Here is a 25,501-nt window from a genome sequence, read left to right as displayed (position 1 = left end):
TACAGTGTATTAATACTGGTAAATAAATTAAATTAAAAATTAAATAAAAAAAAACATTTTATTCGCAAGTTTCAAATAAGTTAAATTATTTAGCAATCAATATTTTTTTAATTACTGCGCATTAAATTTAGGATGATAAATACAACAAGTAAACGCATAATTTAGAAGAAATACATCCAGCTAAGCTAAACATCGTATTGTGGTTTTCTATCTTTATCTTGCCGTCGCACTCTTGAAACCTGACGCTATATGATACTTGCGGAGCCATCACACGTGCGTACTCTGTTCTCGATAGCCATAAACTTGAGTAAAAATTGTTTTCTTCCCTACTGTATGGTGTGGTTTCTAGAAATAGTTTTCTATTCTGTTTCTTTAGTACACCAAGAAAATTTTTGCTAAAATAAATTTTTTATTAAAGCAAAAAAAATTTTTTTAATTAAAAAAAAATTAATTTTTTTAATTAAAAAAAAAATTAATTTTTTTAATCAAGAAAAATTTTTTCAACTCAAGAATTGATTTTTTTTTGTGAAAAATGATCTAATATTACAATTTAACGATAAAAATTTTTATTATTTTCTCGGTCTACTTTCTCCAAGTAAAATTATCTTTTTCATCTATGCTCTGCTACAGTTAGTACCTTATTACCATAATATCAGGATTCGAGTTAAACTATGAAGTTTATTGTAAATCTTAGGAAAATAAATAAAACAGTATCTGACCCACTGAAAATGAATGTAATGACAGGAGCGAATAAATGTGAAATAAAATGAAAAAACTTTTTAAATCTTATGCACTGTGCGGTGATAAAAGTTACTTTTTACAAAACTATAATCGCAATGATAACAATTTAAGACAAAACCAGCTGAGCTTGTTTAAACTATAAAATCCCGGTATAGCGCCGGAGAAAGGCCACTGTGACGCCACGACTGTCTGGCGCCGCGACCCGCGACACACGTTCAGAGATCCTAAACACACATTATTTTTAATATTTAATACTGCGACATTCGCTGAGTCTGAAATAATAGATTTAGCGGTCTTAATTGCGATGAGTTACGATAACTCACTTCTTTTCGCAAGTTTTCTCACGGTGGTTTCGATCTTGCTGTCGAAATATAAGGATTATCTAGACCTAGATTTAAGTAGATTTTTAGGTCATGGGACTGATAGTTTGACGATTATTATTTTGGGCAGTGGCTCGAATTTTAGGGAATAAATTCCTTCATTTTTGGCATATCTTGTCTTGTTAAAAATAAAAAATTTTTTTAGTCAATATTTAAATAATTTTATAAAAAAATAAAATATCTATATAAAATATTTTTTAATATTAAAAAATATAAACAAAAATCTGCCAAAAAATAATCATTAAAATTAAATTTTTAATAGAATTAATTTATTTTTAATATAAACTTTTCTTCATTAAATTTTATCTACTAAATAATAAAAAAAAAGGATCCAGCTTGACTTGGATTTACAACTTCCCCAGCAATAGAATACCGAATTTTCCCAGTGGTTAATAGCCAGTAAGCGATGAGCATTGAGCGAGTAGTTAAAAAAATCAAATTCTAATGCGTAATATAATTCTTGGTTCATGAATCGTGAAATATTTCACTTAGCTTGATGAGATGGCGCCTCCAGAGGGAGTTTAATGTACATAACGGCGAATGTGTACTGTAATACTATTATACTGCGTTAAATTATATTATTATACATTATAACATAATATATGTTTGTTAGTTCCCTTTAAAGACACTCCCAGTTACGCAACAGTAACTTTAAAAACTTTTTATTTTCTTTGGCTACATATTAAATAACCACTTATAATTGCTAAATAATGCTTTCTCGGGTCTTCATATCACATAATACAGAAATTATAAAAAATAATATACTTCTTATATGTTATATTTATCTACGGCGTATAAAATAATAACTATTTTATTTGCAGTTTATAAAATAGTAACAGTTGAGTGAAGATTTATTCATATAAAAAATTAATATTTTTAAATGTTGGGAGTGTTATTTACTAATGCAATGTAGGCATTGCATGTGTGGATTACATAGTCCAAGATATATATTCTTATTGTTATATCTTTTTTTTCGTGTTTAATATGTTCATCACGTTTTTCTGCGTAGGTTTACCGACGAAGCCACTGATACACTTGTGCACTTAAGTAATTTAATGTTGAGAAGTTGAGATGTTGACTGTACCGTACACCATGTAGTAGCAGTAAAGAGCAAGTGACGTGGCTAATAGATCAAGTACAAGTAATTATTGTATGTTAATTGAAGGAACATTTTTAATTTACTAATAGGATTTTTTTTAGGTATCACCTCAGAGGAAACTCCTTCCGGGTGCGTGAATTTTTTTTATGTAACTGTTGATTATTATTATCTTTTAACGCTTAATAATTAATTTTTAACATACGTTTTAATTATTAAATTAAAAAAATATTAAATTAAAAATTTCTTATTTTTTCAAAGTTAATTTTATCTCACAGTAAAAAAAGAAAATTAAATTGAATCAAAAGAAAAATTCTTGATTCTTGAAAATTTGATAATTATAACGTAAAAAATTACAACAATAACTGTCTTAAGAAAATATATTAATTTCTTCAGTCAATAAAACAGAAAATTATTTACTTAATACAAAAAAAAAAAAATAAACAAATCAAGAAAATAATTTTGAAAAATTAAAAAATTGATTTGAGAAGAAAATTTCTTAAATTAAAAAATTTTTCTTGATTTTTATGAATAAAATTTAAGCAAATTTTCTATAATTAAATTAAAAAAAAAAATTATTTTTGTTTAAGAATTTTTCTTTTGATTAAAGTTAATTTTTTTTCAATTAAGACAACCGGCTATCTTAAAAATAGTTTTCTGCACGGAAAAAAATAAACTGTAATAAATAACAGTCGATTTATAATAAGTAATGATCAACTGCTAAAAATTACCATTTCAAACAGTAAAATCGTGATTTTACTATTCACTTTATAATATTTACCATTTAAACGTTACAATTTACTCTTTACATGGAAGAAAATACTATTTCAAACAGTAATATTCGCTATGTGAATGTCTAAAATGTTAAAGTAGAATAAAGAAGAATTCAAACTTTGATAGTTATCATTTCGTACCTAAAAAATGATCTTATGATATTTAAAAAGTATAAAATAAAGTTAGTAAATTTCTAATACAAGCAACGTCAATATTTACAAAGTAAAATGGTAAATTTTAAACGCAACGCTAAAAATCAAACTGTAATTATTGACTTGCTTGGACTGGTAAAATGTATATTTTAAAAGTATAATTTTTACTGTTTCAAATGTTAAATTCTCCCAGAGTGAGACCCCCTTCTCTTTGATCTGAGTTCCCTTTCTCCTCATAATATGAACTCTATATTGAAATGACAATTTTTACTGTTTGAAACTGTAATTTTTTAAGATGAAAAAGTCGTTATTTACTATAGTGACAGCTACTAATCACTTATTTTGGAAATTAAATTATAAATTGTGGCTTTTATACTTTCTACATTAAGTTCTGTAATATTTATATTTTTGCCACCCCAATGTCTGCTTTACTGTTTGAAACTATAAAAATTACTTTTTTCCGAGTGGGATCACGATATTTTTTTTATCATTGTGCCTGTATTATTATTAATATTATTAATAACAAAAATCACAAAACACAACAGCGTAATTTAAATAAGCTCACACGAAAAAAACCTGACACTGAATCTTCCAGAACTCGGTAAAAGGCAATACGTTAAAGAGTAAGATAGTATTAGTGTAAAAGACTGAAAGATGTACAAATACAAGCATAGATAAAGATATAGATATATACACATAATATATACAAGCAAAACATGTTAAGACAAGTCCCAAAAAATAAACGGCCAATAAATATTGTATAATTTATTGGCAAGGCCACTAGACGCTCCTTCGGTGGGAATCAAAGCATTTCGGGTGTGCGTTGTCAGCAAACTCCGTAGCTTGAAAACCTCAAAGAAAACCGCTCACAACGGGTTCCAGGTATATGTAGATACACATATGTGGTTAATACATATCCATCCTTACATATTATAGGCTCTTTCCTTGCACGTCTGTCTAGATTCCAATCAACGGGTTTTTGTGGCTACTATTTCAGCGACAAAACTCGTTTAGTAGTGCAATCATAAACTTTAAATTAATAATTATAATAACACAAACAGTAATAATCCTTTTTTATTACTCCATACATGTTGATTTGTTTTCTGCTTTATGTTAATAATATATTAATCGATTAGCCGTAATCGATCTTCGCTAATTACCATAATCAACACGATATATTGGATTTCTTATTGGCGACCGCCCGCATCTTCAATCGATAATCTCTCACCTTTCACCTAGAGACACTGCCATCCTCAATATTATCGATTTTTATGTATACGTATATATAATTAGCTGTTTAATAATACCCAGACGGTTATTCATTTACTTTACATCAATATTCTCGGTCGCTTAATTAATAACCCCGTTTATTAATATGAATTTAATCTCGAACGAGATACTTCTGATTTTATTATTTTTTCAAATATTAAGAACAAATCTAAAACAGAAATTTTATTTTTATGGCTTGAAAAAATTTTTTTTAATTAATTTAAATTATTTACAATATTAAACATTATACTCAATAAAAAATATTTGATAGCGTTGAGAGAGAAAAATTATAATTTTTTAATTCGTTTTATTCAACAAAAATTGTACAAAAATATACGAGACATTTTCCATAAATTATTTATTAAATTTGTATATTAATTGTCAAGAAATAGATATTGTATTTTTTTTATTTGCGAGTTAAAAAAGAAATGAAAGGTATCCAAAATTGCTTGGGATCTGTTTGTATTGATTCTTATTTTTGCAATAATTCGGTATAATTAAAACCAGAGCTACTAAGAAATTTTTAATAATAGTTCGCTTAAATTCTTTAATAATTTTTGACCAATTGCTGTATTTTTATAACTTTCTAATAAACATATCACAGCTTGATTTTAATATTAAATTTTGTACAAGCTTCTGATAATTTAAAAGTTCAAAATAATCATTTAAAAACCCGGATTTTATTTAAGTTAATGATTTAGTCACACATAAATCTCAAACTCCAGAAGCCAGACCACGCATAATTTTAGATATTTTATCCACTGTATAATCAATTTTTTTCTCAACAATTTATAGTGCCACCGCGTACGGGTTAGATTAAATAAAATCTTATGGTAATTTTTGGTATTTGTAAAAAAAAATCTATACTCTACTTAAAAAAATCCTGAGAAAATAAAATATACTATTTAAATAATTTTAATAAATATTTTTCACATTGAAAAAAAATTTATTTGAAGCAAGATGAAAAATTCTCAGTTTAAAAATTGTTTCTACGCAAGTCAGGAAAATGAAATTTTTTTTAATTATTTACTTGATTTTTTTTTCGCTGGCAGTAGCCTAATCGACTTGGTGCCTGCATTTTGAAAAAATGGGACCAGGATTCGATTCCGGCACGCACCAGTATTTTTCAGTGATTATAAATAAAAAAAAAAAAAGACGCCATTCGGCCATACCCGAAATGGAAAGTAAATTTCATAGAATGAATTATCATCTTGTCTCGATAACTTTCGTTTGACATGGAATGAAATTTATTTTAACATATATAAGTAAGTTGTATTACACATTGCCTAAAAATAGTTCAATTGAACTCTTAACTTCGATAGAATAACTAATAATGGTCAAAAAGTTAACGTTATATACGTCAAATTAGAAGTAATTTTGTGAGTTTTCAAATAAATTTATCAAAAATCAGCTATCTTTTTGCTATTAAAAGTTATACATAAATGAAGTCACCGAAAACGTAATTTCTCCTATTATGATCATTTTGAAAAGCTACACAGTAAAAAATTTTGCGTCATTGCGTCAAAAAATTTTGTGTTAAATATTTAACACTTTTATGTGTAAATTTAACATTTATTGTGTTAAATTAACATAGAAAAGTATTAAATTAACAGAAAAAAGTGTTAAATATTTAACATAAAAATTTTTAACACAAAATTTTTTGACGCATTGACGCAAAATTTTTTACTGTGTACTATTTCTGAACTAATCGAAGGATTTTGCTCATTTTAAGGCTCATGCAAGCTAATTGTCTAAAGAATTTGTATACTAAATTTGATTGGGATTTGTTACGAATTCTCGACAGAATAACATTCATAAGTCGGCTGCACTACACATTGCTTGAAAATGGTTCAATGTCAATGTTATATACGTCAAATTAAAGGCAATTTCATGAGCTTTTACATGAATTCATAAAAAATTAGCCATCTCTTTTCAACCAAAAGTTATACATCAATAAAGTCACCGAAAACGTGATTTTCACTATTTTGATAATTTTGAAGAGCTGCCATTTCTAAACTTATGGATGGATTTCGCTCATCTTCGAACTCATTCAAGGCTATTATCTAAAGAATATATGTAACAAATTTCATCTAAATCCGTCAAGAACTGTAGACACAATCGCGGCAACATCTCGCGTTATATTACACATATATATATATATATATATATATATATATATATATATATATATATATATATATATATATATATATATATATATATATATGTATATATATTATATATATATCTATACTAATAAATGGAGAGCCGTCTTTTTTGTCCGGTTATACTGCGAAAACTACTGAACCGATCGGAATAATACTTATACCATAAGATGCAGCGTGTTTCGGTGAAGGTTTTGGTATATGATATGGTGGTGATTACTTATCCGGAACCTATATTTTTTTGACTTAGAAGTAATGAATTTTTATTATAACTAAATTTATTCTATTCGATTGTCATTTGTTTAAAATAAATTTTTTAATTCTATTGGACATGTATATTACTAGGCAGATTTCTTCACTTATGAGACCTGTAATTTCTTTAACTGAAACTTTTAATGCTCATTACAAATTTTTTTTTTCATATCAATTATTATTCATTTTTGTAAGAAAGACACGGGAATGTTATAATGATTGCACATTGAAAGTTACAATGAATATTAGCTAGAATAATTACATGGATAAAAGGTGCATGCCAATTCGATAGAATTGGGAATCTGTGCAAGTCAAAACAATACTCTACACGGAGAAAAAAGTATTGCTATTCTAACGATCTAGTGGATCGTGAACGTAGTATTGTGATTAGCTCAAAGCAGTATTGTCATTTTTACAATATTATAATTTGATATACTCAATACTTCGGATTCTTATATTAACTTGCCATGGTACACAGTAAAAAATTTTGCGTCAATGCGTCAAAAAATTTTGTGTTAAAAATTTTTATGTTAAATATTTAACACTTTTTTCTGTTAATTTAATACTTTTCTATGTTAATTTAACACAATAAATGTTAAATTTACACATAAAAGTGTTAAATATTTAACACAAAAATTTTTAACACAAAATTTTTTGACGCAATGACGCAAAATTTTTACTGTGTATGTGAATACGTCAAAACGTATTGCGATCATAAAGAAACGTTTCCTTACTACGACGAAACGGATCGTGATTATCACGATCCACGACGCCTTCAGCGCCACGCATAACCAAGTCTGAAACTTACGAGTGGATTTGTTTACAATTTTGGTGATGAAATAGTGATCATTACATAAATTAGTGAATTAATAATAATAGCGATACAGATGATTGGGTTGTTGATAAATTACTCGAGTGAAATCTTGAATAACTTATGTCGATTTTTGAAGGCTAATAAAGAAATAAATCTTCCTATGTTAACTGTGTTAATGCTGTGTCCGTGATTACTGTATATAATTCTACTGCGTTGATAAGGAAAAACAATGTACATTATATATTGTATTAAATAAATAAAATTTTCTTTTCATAAAAGTCTTTTTTAGCATAAATGATTTGATCCCATACTGTTTTATACAAAAATATGTTATTGTATAAAATACGTACAGTAATAAAGGAGTAGAAGTTCTATTAAAAAATTTTTTTCTTATGATAAAAATATTTGCGTCTTTTAAATGAATACTTCGATAATACAAATTTCTAGACTAATAATAATAATATTTGTAAAAATAAAAAAAAAATCATATGAGATAAATTCCAACAGTACTGCTGTAAGTCATTATTTAAAAATTTTTAAACCTAACCCAATTCTTGACTGTCATAATCTCCACAAAAATTTTTAACTAATCAAGCTACAAAAGGAATTTGTATTTATGTTAATAACAATAATATACCAAAAAAATAGTAATCTGCAATAAAATATAATTAATATTTAATTCAAGACAACTAATCATCTATAAACCATAGCAATATAGATACTCCATATCCGAATCCATGTGGATCGTGATAATCACGATCCACTAGATTGGGCATATGCGCATCTAAAGTATAGTCATGCGGGGATCGTGATCATCACTATACTGTATCGTTGTAATAGCAATACTTTTTTCTCCGTGTAATTAAATTTTAAGTCTAGATCTAAAAATGCAATTCTATAAAGCGCCTAGCGAAGCGGGCGAGTAACAGCTAGTATATATATATATATATATAAATTTTTTAACTAACGTTATTTTTGAGCTTTACTCGACTAGTTAAGTGATATTACGACAAAATTCCGAGTAAATTCCGACATGAGGACCAATGCAAAAGATTGATTTCTATGAAATCTACCTAATATATGCGTCACATTGCCAGCCTCTGTACCGGCCGGGTTTTCTGTGGTTTTTCCATATAGTTATGGCGGTAAATTGTCATCATAGAAGTACCTTTATACTATTTAAGGCCGTAATGCAAATGCAGGTACTTATTATAATGCGTAGGTCGGCCACAGTCGCAACAACGTGTGTGTGTGTGTGGGGGGGGGGGCATGAAAAACCCTGACATGCAGGGGGGGGCGAAGGGGTAGTAACAAAAAATAAGAATAATGGAAGGTGATAGTATAACGGAGAATTAATAATAAAAGTGTGAAAAATAAAGGAGCGATAGTAATTTTCCACCCTTCCTTGTAAAACACTCTCAGTGATACAAGTAAAACCTCCATTATTACTTGATTTGCTTTTTGAATTCTTCCTTAAAAATAATAAATGCTACACAAATAATTCATTTTACGGTTTTTGCTTATCATTAAAGAAACATGAATTATTCTTGATTTTTTCTTTCAAAAGTAATTATTGATTGTACCGGAGTTCACAATGAAAATTAAAATATAAATAAACTTCGCAACTGAGTAAGTTGGATACGTAGCTTAATAATTCATCTAACTGCATAATAGTAATTGAACGAGGGCAAGAAAAGTAGTAGGAGTAGCAGTAGTTGGACATGCGTGTATGAAATTAAAAATACTAACATTTTCCCCTGACCAGACTATAGGTACCGATCGATCGGTGATAATACAGGTGCATTACCCTCGAGGGTAGTAGTCGGGCCACGGATCTTCAATAATTCCGAGTTGATAGTCACCTAGAATCACGCGAGTCCCACAGGGCAGGTGTTGTTTCCTATAATACACCAAGACCCGCTCAAACTCGGATTCGTACCTCAATACCGCTCGGAATAGTCGCTTTACTTGCATTTTTATTCTTTTTATATTCTTAAAATTCAACCATAGATATAATATATATAAATATATCCTTATAACTTTTCTTCTATACCATGTTCTTCCGGCACACATTTTTACCTGCTTTAGACTTGTCACAACTTGTTTCATACTATAGCTATCGCGGGTACTTTTTATTTGCTTTGTTCTTTTTCTCCTCGGTTTTTTCTTTTCTTTATTTTTTTTTTTTTTTTTTTCTAGGAATTATTTATTTATTATACACAGTAAAAAATATTGTGTAAAATCAACACAATTTCTGTGTTAAATACGGTCAACACAAAATTAGTGTTAAAATTCAACACACTTTGTGTTGTTTTAACACAAAGTTTGGGTCATTTTAACGCAAAGTTTGTGTCATTTTAACACAAAAGTGGGTTGAATTTCAACACTAGTTTTGTGTTGACCGTATTTAACACAATATTTTTCACTGGAGAAATTCAGGAAAAGTTCCGCAAAAGTTCCGGATCGTCTCATAATTGGAACTTTTCTGAGGAATGTTTCCGGAACTTTTTTTTTTACACGGGCATTAGAATGTTATGGTTTTATGACTAAACATTTTTAATTAATTTATTTATTTACACTGACTGCAAAAACTTAAACATGGTTAAGGTTATATTGTGTAGGTATATTAAGGTATATTAAGGTATATTGTGCAAATGAAAATGTAAACAAACGAAATTTAGCGTTGGCAAATCACGGACAAATTACTAACAGCTGATTTACAAGAATCAAATTAATTTTTGTATTTAACTATTTTTTTTTTTTTTTAATTTTCAAAATTTCAACCATTAATGCCTCATATACTATTTATTTTTTATTTTAGGAATTTTTATGGGTTTTTTTATTTTAATTTATCGAATATTGACTACTACAGTTGTTGTGACTCAACTGGAGCGAAAGGACTTGCTTAACGATTTTTTGGTACATAAACCTATCTAACTATTGTAATACGCTCTTTTGGAATTTTCGACGCTATCAGAACGTATAAAAAATTATATTTTTCGTCAAAGAATATTTTTACTTGAATTAAATGAAGTAAACCCCAACTAAGTCCAAAAAATAAACAGTGTAACAGATAAAAGTGAATATAGATGAGAAAGTGGCGCAAACCAAAGTAAATAAATCCGTAAGTATGATTTGATTGTACTTGAAAATAATTTTGAAAAGGAAAATGGGTAAACGCAATTGAAAATAATTATAAAAGCATTACTCGGCACCAAGCAGTCGGTTGTTTGCGGATTAAAGGAAGGCAGATGAGATCGTAATCTCGATGATTTGTTATGCCATTGTTGACGCCTAATGAGGTAGACTCACGTAGTCCCGTACCGGGTGTGCTAGTGTGTACACAATTCAGAGTAGACATCAACATATGCGAGTGCATGTATGCACTTGTACCTCGTACACAGTGTGGCCAAAGACACGCTTTATACTCAACTGGGATGATAGTGGAGAGGAAAAAGGATAGGGATACCACTTACAGACGTAACTTTGAAACGTCTATCGGCCTCCGAAGTCGAAAGCACTGACCACTGAAACTGCATCTTCAAGTTAAAGTCTAAACTTATTTTAGTCTCTGGACTTTTATTTTCTGCTTCCAAGAGCAGCCTTTACTCTGCGCAGATTTATTCGCCCACTGGTGTGGCCACCCTACTACATACACGTACACATACTCACTGTACTTTTACATATGTGTTGTTCGATTCAACAGTCGCTGTCTTACCAAGATTTTATTTAACCGCTTTAGAAATAATAACAAAATTAAAAAAAAACACACACACATGTCCTTATCCTTCAACTTGTTTTCGAGTTTATCACTCTGCTTTTTTATTATCGTTCGTTTTATTTTTAACATTGTATGGATAGTTTTATTTATTGGTTTTATCAAAATTAATGCACCCAATGTTTTTTCAATTATATTTTAATATTTCTTCACAAATTTATTAGCTGCCAAATTTAATTACATTATTTTTGTTTCTATTTACCTATTAAGGTTCACTATTAAATGCAAAAATTCAAGAAATTTGCAAGGTTTGGAATAAAAAGAATAATAAAATCAAAAATTTTAATGATTATGACATTAAAAGAATTCGTTTAAAAAACTGGTACCTGTTAAAATAATATACTCAAATTAATCCAGAAATTTCTGAAGCTCCTGACCATTTAATTTTTTTTTTTTTTTTATAGATTATCAATAAACTTGCTAGTCAAACAAAAATGACCATCAGTAATAGCGAATAAGAGTCTGTAAGATAGGAAGCACTAGTGGGTGAAAAGGAAAAAAAACAGCACAAACTATATTTGGTGAATGAACTACCTAAACAAAAAAAATGGTGTGTGTACTTATGTACATGCATCAGAAGTTATACTTCTTTGGCATATAATAAAAAAAATTTTAAAGAAAAAAAAATGCAAAAATGATCGAAGAAAAATGTTAAAAACAATCAAATAGGTTTTATTATAGTAAAAATTCAGCTGTACCGAATAAATATAAAATCATTAATTATCATATGAATTTAATTCAATACTATTTAATATTTTATTAAATCAACTAATTTTGGAGCTGCTAAGTATCAATAGTTTACAATCGATAATTATAAAATATTTTAATTATCATGAAAATTAAGTTAGCTGACATAAAAATTTTTAGATTTTTTTTTTATTGAAAAAATGATTACAAAAAAATAAAAAAATTTTTAAAAAATATTTTTTTGTTCTAATTTAATTATTAAAAATAAAATCAAAAAATTAAAAACGTCGGCTAACTTTAGTATCATTAATTATTCATTTAAAATATATGTTTTTTATAAAATAGTTCATTATTTATTATTTAACCCAGTGATAATATCTTTTTAATTAATATTTATTCAAAAATAATATTAATTACATGAATTTAAAGACAAATATAGTAGTACGAAACTAGATTTTGTTTCCAATAAAATTCCGGAAAATTATTAAAATGCTCTATAATATAAATTTAAAAAAATATGGATAGAATTACTATATTTGATAAACAAAATGATTAAGTCTGTATTAAAAAATTATGAGTTCAAATATTTTAATTCATGAAATTACTATTATTTTTGAAAAAATATTAATTAAAAAAAAATTATTATCAGGTTAAATAAAAACTAAAATATTTAACTGATCATTTTTTAGAATTGATTATTAATATGAATAATATATTTCATATTAAATGGTATTTCTGTCGAATCTGAAAATAACAACGTTTCGTTGGATACTTTGCAACTAACTGTATATGAGTTAACTTAGTCATTTAAAAAAATATATACTTTTAACGCGCCTAAAAAATTATAACTTCAAAAATTTAACTTGAATCAAAATATAAATCCTTGAACCAAGAAAATAATTTTGAAACTTCAAAAATTCTTGAATCAAGTGAAATTTACTTGGAAAAATTTCTCAGTTTAAGAAATCAAGAAGCTAATTTCCTTCAAAATTATTTACTGGATTCAAGTTAATTCTTTTTCTGTGTAATAAGTCTAAATATTATTTTGACACTGATGAAATAGTTCGATGAAAATTGAAAACTGAAGAAAAAGAGTTTGATTAATCAGAGTCAAAAAATGATCTTGCAATTAAACGTAAGTTGTGTCATAAAAAGTATGATGACGTGGAAAATCCAGAGTGATAATATAATAACAACAACAATAACAAGACTGGTGATATAGATAGGCTGCAGCTGGGAATTGTCAAGCATTCTTTGTGTTTAGTACGTAACCGCGATGGGCTGGCTGTTGGTTGTTGGTTATAACCCTCGTTAGCATTTCCCGTGTGTCACTCGGGTTGTGTCGGTGTACTCTGGAATAGAGCTCAAACTCAGCTCTCAAGACCGCTCGACTACTGACTAAGCGTACGTGCGACATACGTACTGTACCTAGAAACAAACAGAAGGAACCAATGTGCACATATAGTAAATAGTAGACGTTACAAACAGCTAATCGTATCCTATATCCTATATCCTGTCGTATGTAGTATGTAGTATGTAGTATGTAGTGAGTTGTGAGTGTACTGAACTTTAGCGATGCGCAACAACATGTCACGATCACTGTGCCTGTTATGTGCTTCATGACTGTAAACTTACCTATGTCTATGTACCATCTATTACCTATAAACATATACATGGATACATTTACTATACCAGTACAAAGATTATCTCGACCGTACAGACAACACGGTGACTTCTTATCCTGTCATCATTCGCGCTTTTATCAGCAGAGCACACTCGCTATATCTTTCACATTATACTGTAAAAGGATTTTAATATTTAGATGGATTGTATGACTCGATTTAGTATTAAAACACGCACTTACCTCCCTATACTTATTATTATTCTCTAGTTTGCTTTTATATAAATTAAACACTCTTATCAGGGATAATAAATTGTCAGTTATGCTGAATAAATAAGGAAACTTTATGTGCATTTCAGAGTAATTAAAATTTTATGTTTTTTAACGCGATTGCGGGTTGATATAAGTACTAGTGAAATAATTTTTTTTAGAAAATATAGTGTTAAAAATTCCCGACAGGCGGCGCATAGTCGCTGAATTTTCTCATTACTAGAGAGTTAAATCTAAAATTATAAGTTTTAAAATATAAATAATTTTTATTTGAACTTGAAAAAAAAAACTTAGTTAATATTAATAAAATTATATTTCATATAAATAAAATTTATTAGTATTTAATAAAATTTTCTTAAATACTAATATGTGTTTATTAAAATAACTACAAGCGTTGCTTTCGTTAGCTGTCATTAATTTGCGTAGTTTGTACTTGTTTCAAAAGTTTGATGGTGAGCAAATAATCTCAAAAAAAAAATTAATATTGATCAATTTAATTTATTGGGATATATAAACATGTAAAAGTAAAATGTGCTTAATTACAATACATAATTCATGTTTCATAAGATATAACATAAATTTGTATTAATTATAATTTAGTTAAATATATTTTCACAGTAATATCTTTTGATAAATAATATAAAGATTTTTCAACGATCGAGACATCCTAACCTAACCTATTTGTTTACTTCCGACTTTTATGTTGTCTTTATGACAGACGACGTCTTTTACATACTAAGAAAAATTCATTAATATTTAATAAAATATATATTAGTATTTAAGAAAAATTTTATTAGTATTTAAGGAAATTTTATTAATATTTAATAAATTTTTATTTGGGATTAGCCAAATTAACGTTTTATTAGATAGTAATAAAATTTCATTACTATTAAATAAAATTGTCTCTTAGTGTAGAATAGGTTAAGGGAGGCTAAGTAAATAACAAATTAACACCAATCTGATTAGGTTTTTAAATAAAATTTTTTTTTTCCTAAATGCTGTTCCTAAACTATATTATGAAAAATTATTGTAACTATTATCATTGAAATGAAATAAAAAAATATTTAATATAAGCCAAAGCCAACATGGCCAGTAAATATGAATGAACATGAATAAGGTATATGAATTGTACAGAGTATGTATAAGTATATATGTAATTATGAATATCCAATAAATATATTTTTTAATATTAAAAATTTTTTCACCTTTGATTTTTATTATCAGGGGAATTTTTCGATAATTTTTAAACAAATAAAACCAATGTATAAATAGCGTGTATTGATTTGTAAATTAATAATAATAAATAATAAAAATATCTCGACAATAAAATAAATTATAATAGCATGAGGAAAAATTTATGTGTAAATAAAATTATAAATAACATTGAGTAAGAATAATCTATTATTTTAGGATATAATCATAATAAATTATAGATTTATATTAAAATAGATAAAGAGTACGGTGATATATATTTAAGACGAATAGTAGATAGAAAGCGATGAACTTTTTCATCCAGTGTAGTCATAAAGAAAACAAATATGCCATTTCTTTACCTTGTCGTGAGAAGGCTGAGGGTGTAATGGAGTCGACGACGATGATAGTGATAGTGAGGGTGACATAGCACGCACTTGCACACATATAGCTTCTTAGTAATACAACACATCTAACACAGAGGAAAGGATTGCCGAGATGGATGACCGGCGAATTTTATTCCGTTTTCGTTCAAGGTCCGTTGGATTACTCTTATTCGCGAGAGTATAGTACCGTCAAATGCTGGTTAAATTGGTACTTACATATCTCTTGTTCGCGTTGGCACATTTTTGGCACGTTACCCGGGCACATCTGCTGTGCTGTTAACTTCTTTTGAGTGAATTTTAGCGTGTCTCTCCTTTTGCAAGTACGTATTTAGTCCAAGACCACGGACCAACAGTATTCCAATAACTGTTTAGTTTATACTTTTAAATCACAGCCCCTACATATGCGTTTATACATATTTTAAAACTCATCTCAACACGCTTTAACTTTAACCTCACAAATATTTTTAAATATCAACTCTTTTGACCTTTTTTTCAGTCCAAATCTCTCTTGTCGGAATCTCGGTAATTTTTTTATCTGGATTACTAAAATTATCCCCTGTATTTATTATTTTTTAAAACGCTGCTTTTAAATTGTCATAATAAATTTTTTTATGAAATATCTTAGCGAGCGTAAAATGTATCAAAACTGAAAGTTTGCAAAACGTATCTGTTCGATTAAATTAATAATTATTAAAAGTTTGGACTTTGATGTCTACACAGAAAAAAAATTAACTCGAATAAAAAAAAACTAATTTTATAATAAATATTTAATACAAATTTTTTCACAGAAAATTCTTATGACAGTAAAGTCAGCAGTCATTAGAAAATTTTTTAATTTTTTTCAACAAATAAATTTGTCCCAAAAAATAATTTTAAAAAAATTGCATTTTTCATTTTTTTAAACTTCTACAGGGAGAGAATTTTATAGAAATGGGAATGGGAATGGTTCCTATAGTAAAATTATCATTGTAGGTATCAATCCTATGCTCGTTATGGGAACTATACCCATAGTTTATTAGAAACATTCCTATACAATAATGGAATAGCTTCAATATATTATGGAAATGGTTCCTATAATATTATAGGAATGGTTCCTATAATATTATAGGAATGGTTCCTATAATATTATAGGAATAGTTCTTATGATATTATGGGAATGACGCACATAATAATAGAAAAATGTTTATGGTCATAATAATGAAGCAATCACATCAAAAATATAAAGTAATTATTATATATTTTTTTGCTAATAAATTTTTTTTTTGTAAATAAAAATTGATCTTTCACTAGAGTGAAAAAATTTCTTTTTCATAATTTTTATTCACGTGTTCACTTAATCTTAAATTGTTTATTCCAACTCAGTTATTATTGTGTTAGATAATATTGAAAAATATTGTAGCAATTCTAAAGTTTCTCTAATAAAACGGATATTTTCTTACTATACAATTAGAGGAGCAAAGTAGATATGGAAATTCATTGTTTATTTTTAAAATTTCATTTTATTTTTAAAACAAATTATTTATTTACAATGCATACGTTGAATATTTATTAAATCCACCTTTTGGGTATGTTACTTTTATTATTTATATGAACAATATTACTTATTTTTACATATCTCAAATGATGTTATTGGGAAGCAAGTAAAATTATCGAAATTACTAATAATTTCAAATGCTTCAAAGTGGTCATCGAAGTCACAAATAACTTGAGTTGTAATGATAAATATCTTAATATTATTAGGCATCATCACTTGAATATTATGGGAATGGTTCCTATAATATTATAAGAATGGTTCCTATGATATTATAGAAACTATTCCTATGTATTATGGGAATCATGCCGATATTACAGTTATAATTATAGGTATCGTTCCTATAATTATAGGAACCATTCCTATAATTATAGTAACATTTCACAAAAATGATGGGTACAATTCCCATAATTTAAGTAATCGCCCCTAAAATGGTATAGGAAAACATTTCATTAAAATGATAGGAATGATTTACATATTTAACCGGTGACGTTAGCCGAGTCGTCTAAGGCGCATGGCCTATAGAGAACTCGGATTAACTTACCGGCCAGGCGTGGGTTCGAATCCCAAGCTGGTCTTAGAAACCAACTTGGTTGATATTCGGCCCTTGCCGCGTAGGTTAAGATTTACACAATCCAAAAAGACCCCAACGTACCACTCCCAACAGTTAAAGTCGGCGATATGACCTCAGCAGTTAAAACCGACTCTAAATAATAATTAATAAAAAAAAAAAAAAAAAAGATTTACATATTTTTCTCTCCGTGTACATGCCAATTTTTTTTTATTTTTTTTGCCATAATTTATTTGTTAAAAAAAATTCTAAAAATTATTTAATATCTGCTAAATTTATTTCCATAAAAATTTTTAACGAAAAATTTTTTTGGGTAAAAAAATTCTTGAAAGAAGAAAAAATGATTTACAAACAAATTCAACAGCAAAAATCTCATTTAAAATAATAATATTCCCACCACAAAATTATCCTCTTAATTATATAGATTAAAATCAATAATTCGAATTAATTATCTATGAAAACTTTCATGTACGAGTTGAGTTATCAGTTATCAAATCATCACTTAACCGCAATAAGTTTTCTCCGATAGTTCACATAATATATAATACGTTCCGATGACATTTACTATTAATTGGTAATTGGTAGTACTTCACGTACTTAATGATAGATTAAATGAATAGAACAAACAAAATCTCCAGCATCTAAGCTCTACGTTGTCTCTTCTGAAGTCCATATCATGTATTCTAAAATCTTAACGTGGGTGTCGTGTCGCAATCTATTACCAATAGTTAATTTACACACATGGATAGAAATACATCAGTAACCTAACAAGTTTTATTATACTGAAAAATAGTATTAGTCACACGCGGGCTTGCACAGGACTTGCGACATACTACAATCCAATATTTACGACTTAACTCATGTGTGCAGCCACTACACCTAGGTGGTTGTTTCTTGTCTCATGTCTTGTCTGTTGTCTATGTCCTGCATGACCGATTCCTAGATACAAACCGAGTCGGCCCGTTTTATGATCTGGATCTCGGCAATCTACTATTAAATTACCTCTACTTCCCGGCAATTTCTCAATTCTCAATAATATTAACTCGGTTTTATTTTATTTAATTACTCTATGTGCAAGATATTGATTAAACTATAAATTAAATATTCAACGTTATAACATAAAAAATTATATAAGTTGATTTATATTTAAAGAAGGTTAATTTTAATTAAAAATATTTTGGTAATTTCAAAATTTTTTTTTTTTTCAAGTAAAAAAATTTTTTTTTATCAATTAAATAAACATTATTAAAAAATTGAATTGAAAAAATACTTTATTCTTAAATTAAACTAAATAATAATTAACTACAAAGTACGGGGCTTGTAAAAAATTTTTAAAAATAATTTTATTAATTCAAAAAAATTTTTTTAGACTTAATTTTTAATTAATATGAAAATTTATTAATCGTCTCATAAAGTTCTTACATAAATTCTCGGTCAAGAGATTAATATTCTGAATAAAATATGCATGCTACATATAATGCTCGGTATTTAATAAATTAATAAATTAATAAATAATAATTTAATAAATTAATAATTAATAATTTAATAAATTAATAATTAATAATTTAATAAATTAATAAAAAAATGTAAAACCTTAGGGCATCTACTATGTATACTAAAACCTAATACAATACAAGCGACCCTATTGTTATAACAGCAACTACTTAATAACTAATTCATCAGCCGCTTACAACATGCTCGTATCGCGGGTAAATGCTCTCGATAATACGATATAAAATAAATTAACACATTATTATTAGTACTGTAAATGTAATACTCTAAATTCATTTGTTTATTTATTTATTTTAACCACGGCCTACTCGCTCGCTCACTATTAAATAGGCAGGACTCTTTCTTACTCTTTATTATTATCACATTGCAACAAGAAAAGTGGAAAGAGATCGGAACAATGAACTTGTGTTTTATGTTGTGTGATACAGCCCGATACTAATGTATAAGGCTTGAGACACGCTTATGCGTATAAATCTTTTCATACATGTTCATGCTAATATACTGGTATATGTCGCAATATTGTTATTCAATTTAATTAATTGTATGCTAATTTAACATTAACTTTCGGTGATTATTTTTAACTTCCCGCTAAGAAAATCGAAGATTTTCAAAAATCGGGAAGTTATTGTTTTCACCCGCTTTTGCAAAAATCGAGTTTTCATCAGATCTCGACGTTAGAAGGTCATAGGAAGCTTCCCTGACTACTCCCGCGAGGTTGTCACTGTGTGTGTGTGTGTGTGTGTGTGTGTGTGTGTGTGTGTGTGTGTGTGTGTGTGTGTGTGTGTGTATGTATGTATGTATGTAAGCCACTTATAACTTTTGAACGGCTCATCCGATTTTATCGCGATTGATGCCATTTGAAAGGGCTTGGCCAAACTTAGATTTTGAGTATAATTTGGACCGATTCGGATCAGTAGATTTAGAGAAATCTTAAGAAAACTAAGAAAAAAAATTAGGAATAAGGTTGACCCTAAAGGCCATCCCTGCAACTTCTCGCTCATTTCGTACTTAAGCGCACAAACCTACATTTATTACGTTTTTGAGCTCTTCGAGCTCAAAAAAAAAATTTTCGTATCGTTTTGAGCTCTTCGAGCTCAAAAATCTGCTAGCAATTGAATAAAACACTATTTTTCGATTTTTAAACCGCAATAACTTTTGAATGAATGAACCGATTTTTACGTGGTTGGTGGCATTTAACGCAATTTTTAAAGCCTTATAAAGAACTTTTAAGTTTAAATTGATCAAACAAGGAATTTCAAAGTAATTCCTAAAAACCGATTTTTTCGATTTTTTTCGTTAACGATAACTCACGAACGAATTAACCGATTTAGACCGGGCTAGCGGCGTGTTTTTTTATGTTAAGAGCTGATTAGTTTTTGGAATTGATCGGTCAAGCCGTTGTGATTCCAAAAAAACCACATTTGAAAAAAATTTTTTTTGAAGTTTTTTTCAGATTTCTCAAAATCTACTGGTTCAAATCGATCCGAATTATGGTCAAAATCTAAGTTCAGTCAAGTCCTTTCGAATGCTGCCAACCGCGATAAAATCGGTCAAGCCGTTCAAAAGTTATGAGAAGTTTACATACGGCCGTACACACACACACACACACACACACACACACACACACACACACACACACACACACACACACACACACACACACACACACACACACACACACACACACACACACACACACACACACACACACACACACAGACGTATGCATACAGACGTACAGACATCATCGCGGAAACATTCGGGGAGGCTTTCTAGGACCTCAAAACGTCAACATCCGTTGAAAACTCGATTTTCCAAAAACGGGGTGAAACCAATAACTTCCCGATTTTTGAAAATTTTCAATTTTCTTAACGGGAAGTTAAAAATTTTTTCAAATGTAATTTTTTTTGGATAACTTTTAAACGGCTCCGCCGATCGATTTCAAATACTAATCAGCTCTAGACAGTAAAAAACCACGTCGATCGCCACCAAGCTGGTCGAAATGGGTTAATTCGTTCGAGAGATATCGTGAACGAAAGAAAACCGAAAAAAGTGTTTTTTTAAAGTTACTCCAAAATTTTTGATTCGATCAATTGAAACCTGAAAATTCTTTAAGGCTGATAAAACTGCGTCGAATGCTGCCATCCGCGTGAAAATCGGTTGATCCATTCAAAAGTTATTGCGGTTTGAAAATTTCAAAAGTAGTGTTCTATGAAACTTCTAGCAGACTTTTGAGCTCGAAGAGCTCAAATGCATAGAAATACTATCTCTTTGAGCTCAGTGAGCTCAAAATATCACATAAATTATATTTTGAGCTCAAAAATCTCAAAAACGTCATAAGTACAATTTTAAGCGCCCAGGTATGGAATTAGGGGGGGTTTCAGGGACGGCCTTTAGGGTCAACCGTTTTCCAGATTTTTTAAAAATTAATCTATAGATATTTTTTATTGCTTGTCTATATGAATAATTTTTATTCAAGCCTTTTATGATCAAATCAGAAAATATAAAATATTCTTAAAAAATAGAAAAGTTTTTTACTTTAATTTTAATTTATTATATTTATGGGTGATTCTCTGTAAGGACGTCTTAAATCTGTACAAAATTGACCGACCAAATTGTTTTTGATTTTATTAGAAAAAAAATTAACAAGGGCTACAAAACTATCAGCTTAATGATAATAAATAAACAGCCAAATTAATTTTTGTTTTTTCGATATTTGTGTGTCTTTTGCCATATAACATGACAGGGGACTGTTTGTCAGGGGACTGTTTTTTTTTATCAAATTGAGAAAAATCAAGCAAACTATTTCAATGTATTCAACTTTTCAAGTTCTCAATGAATGTTTACATTAATTAGAATAATATTAAGACTTATGGATCCAATTTTATAAATAAATTATTAATAAAAATAGTTGCCAGGGGACTGAGTTTTGAAGTGGCCCAGACACATATTTCCACAAAAAACGGTGCTTTGACACTAAATAAAATGGCGATAAAGCGCTAACAGCCCTATGGTTATTAACTTGAAGTTAATTAGATCCTTATAAACCTTACAAAATGTAAAATAACACGCTGGATTTTTTTTTGGCTTTGAACTTCTGGCAGGGGACTGTTCTTAAAATTCCTGGGACAAGCTTTGGTTTAATGAATTTAATGAAACAAATTAATTTTCGGTACTTTTTATTTAAAAAAATTGTTGGTTAACTAATTAAGCTTATAAACATTGTGGGCCAAATTACATATTGTTGATGAATAACTTAAAATTTAATCTTAAAGTTTTAATTTTGGGAATGGGACAGCCCAGGGGACTGCTATTTTGGTGGTTTACGAATTTATAGCAAAAAAACCAAAATTTATTTCATTTTAGTTTTCAATGCTCCAAATAGAAATATTTTTTTAGCATCGTAAAAAATTTTTTTTAGTAACAAAATAACAATTTTTCCAATAAAAAAATGCCTGGAACAGCGAAAAACATCCTTACAGAGAATCACCCTTATATATTTATAATATAATATACTATAGTATATTTGTGGCTTATAGAATATCAAGAATATAACTTACACGTAAAATTTATTGCAATAGTTGCACTTTTAGCGCAATTATTTAAAATAATAATAATTGTTTAAAATTTCTTTGATAATTTTAAATTGTAAAATTTATAGAAAATTTTACAGCATTTTAATAGGTTGGCTGACTTTTGAGTTGCTTGCTCAATACTTCTTCAAAATTTATCAATGTCGAATTTTAGAATTAAAAAATTCACAAAACTTTAAAATATGTGTTCAAAAAATTTTTTTGCTAATAATTATCAAAAAAGTCTCAACAGTATTTTAATAATTCACTGGTCAAGTCTTCGAAATTAGCGATAAAACGAATCATCAGTCAATGACCGTAACCGATCTACCGTCCGGACATTGAGACATGTATCGTTAAATAAGTAATTAGCTACTACTTGTAAGTACACTGAGAAAACAGTTTGTTTGGCTCAAATGTGCAGATTTATTTGAAATAAATTAAAAATATATATTTAATGTTAACAAATTTCTTTTATTCAAATATATATTACTTTGAATCAAATACTACCTCGTGTTGGTTTATTTAACTGAATCGACTCATTTATTTCATTTAAATAAAGATTTGTTAACTATTAACAAATCTCACTTTAAGTAAATTACGCTTGGTGTCGCTCCGGTCGCCACTGTTATTTCTCGACGTGATTTGTAAAAAATAAATAATGAAAATTAACTCAGTTTACAAATGTATTTTGTTTAATTTTTGTAGAAATAAATAAAATAAAAAAAATATATATATATATATATATATATATATATATATATATATATATATATATATATGCTTAGACAAATATGTATTGAAATAGTTAACTATAATAGACATTAATAATTATGATGCTGAAGGTAGCAGATAGCTGTCAATTTTTTTAATTTTTATTACAGATCAACGATAAAAAACATATTTTAATGCACTTGTAATTTTTTTTTTTAATTTTTAGACGTGGAACTTTTTAATTAAAATTTTTTCGTGATAATTTTATCATTATAAAAGTCCTAAAAATTGACAGATGTCTGTTAATTTATGAAAATTAAGTTAGCCGTCATCTAAAAATTTTTAGAATTTTTTTTATTGAAAAAATTGTTACAAAAGAAATTTTTTTAAAAAACTTCATTCGTAAAAAACTTGAAAAATTATATGTGCAATTTTAAAAAAATATTTTCTAGATCTAATTTAATAAATAAAAAAAAAATTAAAAATTAAAAAGGTCGACTAACTTTATAGTATTATTGTTAATTTCAGTATAATTAATAATTCCAAAAGAATTGCCCATTTAACCCCAAACGTTCGATATGTATACTTTTACTACTTTCCTAACCTAAAACTAAAAATCATTGCTTTGAGTATATTCAAACATACCATTTATTTACAGATAACAAATCTGATTTGGTTGAAATATATCATTGTTAGCACCAAAGAAATATTTGTTAGCTATAAACAAATCTGGATTTCATTCAAATATACTGTAACTTTGTCTCAAATAAATCAATTTATTTGTATCAAATAAATATTTCTTGTGATATTTAAATAAGAGATTTATTTATAGTTAACGAGCCTCATTTCATTTAAATGAACTGTTTTCTCAGTGTAGTGTCGAAAAAAGGATATAAATGTACAGATGTAAGAAAAAAAAAGAAAACTTCAGCTATAGAAAAATAAAAAAAAGGATACATAAATATAAAATAAAAAATTATAAATTATTTATGTCATAAATAGATAACGAGATCTTCAAGATAAAATTAAATATTTTATTGTACTCCGGTCTTTCCCGCTTCACACCATTATTTATATTTGTAAAAATGCTTACCGTAAGATGGACGGTGTGGCTAAATGTATATACAATAAGCGAAAGGAAATTTAGTATAGACCGGATAGCTCAAATGGTAGAGTAGCCGACATGTCTTCGGAAGGTTCTGGGTTCGAATCCCAGTCCGAACTATCTAATAATTTTTTCTCGCATATTCTATAAACTCACATTAAGATGATCCTCTCCACATTCCTTTCTCAATCCTTTCCTACCAATATCCTGTTACGTGAATGTGGAACGCTTCACGTAATAATTACCGTAACTCCTATTCTTTCCCGCTTCACAGCATTATTTATATTTGTATATAAATATATATATATATTTCCCGCAAACGAAATAAAAATAATTGTAGGATTTATCCTTCAGGATAAATAACAGAATACATTATTTAAAATAATGAAAGGTTGCGGTTCGATAGCGCTGGAAAAGATGTCAGTTGACAACAGAAGTGTAAATTGGACAACTGAATAATTCTTCAACATTCAATGATGTTTGAAAATATTGGATTGTTCGATGCTGAGTACTTTTTATTGTTTTTCACCCTACTGCCTTTCCAGCGGCAAGGATATTCTTGGTAACGCTTCAATTATAACTGAAACTGATTGGAAATTAATGAACCTGATCCGGTTTCTATGGTTCATATCTCATGCTATACCTCTATATATTTATACACTATTCCGCGGTGTATAAATTACAGTGGGTATACGGCAATTATTTAATCGGGTTATTTATACTGTCATTTTAAATATACTTGTTTTTTAAGTAATTACATACTTTTATATTATTATTTAACTTGCATGAAAAAATAAAATCGTTATATACTGAAAAAAAAATTTTTTTTTCAATGTTTTATTTTAGCCAATTGCAAGTAAGTTTTTTATAATTATCGAAATTAAATTAATTTTACAATTAATATTTTTTTTTACTAAAAA

General features: G+C 27.9%; 1 long non-coding RNA gene across 1 annotated transcript in view; it reads right to left on the bottom strand.

Annotated features, from left to right (window-relative positions):
- LOC123259584 overlaps positions 1-7,908 on the bottom strand; it is a 92,281-nt gene extending 84,373 nt beyond the window's left edge. The window contains exon 1 of the long non-coding RNA XR_006508275.1: positions 7,838-7,908. This is a non-coding gene — a long non-coding RNA (uncharacterized LOC123259584). The remainder of the gene's footprint in view (positions 1-7,837) is intronic.
- Between the last annotated feature and the right edge of the window lie 17,593 nt (positions 7,909-25,501).

The sequence above is a fragment of the Cotesia glomerata genome, linkage group LG2 (genome assembly GCF_020080835.1).
Source record: "Cotesia glomerata isolate CgM1 linkage group LG2, MPM_Cglom_v2.3, whole genome shotgun sequence".
Lineage (NCBI taxonomy): Eukaryota > Metazoa > Arthropoda > Insecta > Hymenoptera > Braconidae > Cotesia > Cotesia glomerata.
Note: the sequence above shows the minus strand (reverse complement) of the source record. Positions and strands in the feature narration are given on the sequence as shown.